This window comes from Zingiber officinale, chromosome 2A, assembly GCF_018446385.1.
Source record: "Zingiber officinale cultivar Zhangliang chromosome 2A, Zo_v1.1, whole genome shotgun sequence".
NCBI classification, from domain to species: Eukaryota; Viridiplantae; Streptophyta; class Magnoliopsida; order Zingiberales; family Zingiberaceae; genus Zingiber; species Zingiber officinale.
In genome coordinates this window covers 42,337,536-42,338,822 of record NC_055988.1, presented here as the reverse complement: position 1 = coordinate 42,338,822, position 1,287 = coordinate 42,337,536, and the positions used below count along the sequence as shown (strand labels likewise).

The 1,287-nt window shown below is 33.8% G+C and overlaps 1 non-coding gene across 1 annotated transcript; it reads right to left on the bottom strand.

The window, feature by feature from the left end:
• Positions 1-707: 707 nt before the first annotated feature.
• On the bottom strand, positions 708-813 carry LOC122044559. Its single transcript, XR_006129595.1, has one exon. It is a non-coding gene; the product is annotated as a small nucleolar RNA R71 (small nucleolar RNA).
• Positions 814-1,287: the final 474 nt, after the last annotated feature.

Below are 1,287 nucleotides of genomic sequence, written 5' to 3'. Positions count from 1 at the left end.
ATTCTTGACAACTCTTTTTGTTGCAATTCTAATTCTAATTCTAACTTTGCATTCTTGATTTCTAGCACTCTAATCTAACTTTTCTCTGTTTTCTCTTTTGATCTAGTTTCTTTCTTCTTTTCTTTTGTAAACATATCTTGCAATCTTTAGCATATGAATTATTCTAGATATTTTTCTTTTTCCTTTTATCTTTTCTTTCTTATTTTCATTGTGCACTTTCTTTCTTGCAATTTAAATTCTGCATTTGCTTTCTTGCTTTTCATATTGCATTTTATTTCTTGTTTTTGATTCTGGATAATTTTCTTTTTCTTCTTGAATATCCATGAGCACTAACATGTCAAGCAGGACCATGAGAAATTTTTCTACACCCTTTTCTGCAAGATTTTTATCTCCCATTGTGCAACCTCAAATTGAAGTAGAAAGTTTCCAACTAGACCCAGAGATAATTTTCATGATACAAGGTCACAAATTTGGAGGAGAAGTATCAGAAAGTCCTTATCTGCATCTTGAAACATTTTTAGAGATTTGTGATTTGGTGAAATGTGAAGGAGTATCAGCAAATGCAGTTCGATTGATGATATTTCCTTTCAGTATCAAGGATAAAGCAAGGACTTGGCTATATTCTCTCTGTCCTCAAAGCATCACAAGTTGGGAACAATTGGAGAAGCAATTTCTGAATCATTTTTTCCCTCCAAGTAGAACGGTGTATATGAGGAATTGCATAACAAATTTTTCTCAGGCATATGGAGAATCATTATTTGAAGCATGGGATAGATTCAAGAGTCTTCAAAGACAGTGCCCTCATCATGGTTTTGAAAAATGGTTGATTTTGCACATATTCTATGGGGAAATTTCTTTCTCAGACAAGACTTTATTGGATTCATCAGCTGGAGGTTCTTTTATGGACAAAAGTGTAGATGAAGCTTATTCGTTAATTGATCAAGTGACATTGAACCTCCATGAATGGTCGAACAAAAGTTGGATGGAATTTCCCTCAGATATTCAAGAAGTGCAAGCCATAAATGTAAGAGAGCCTGTCAAACAAAATGAAATTCAACCACCTAAAAATGTTGAAATTCACAAGTCACAGAGTGAGGAGTTCAAACATTTGGGGGCAAAGCTTGATAGTATTGTTTCAAAATGGTTTAAAGAAGATCCCCCTCCTACACAGTCAAGATCTAATGAAAAGTGTGATGATGTTGGGTTGAGAAGTGGAAAAAATCATGAAGAACTTCTGAAGAACGACATGTTTAGAATTGAGGAGAAGAATAATAGAAGATCACAAGA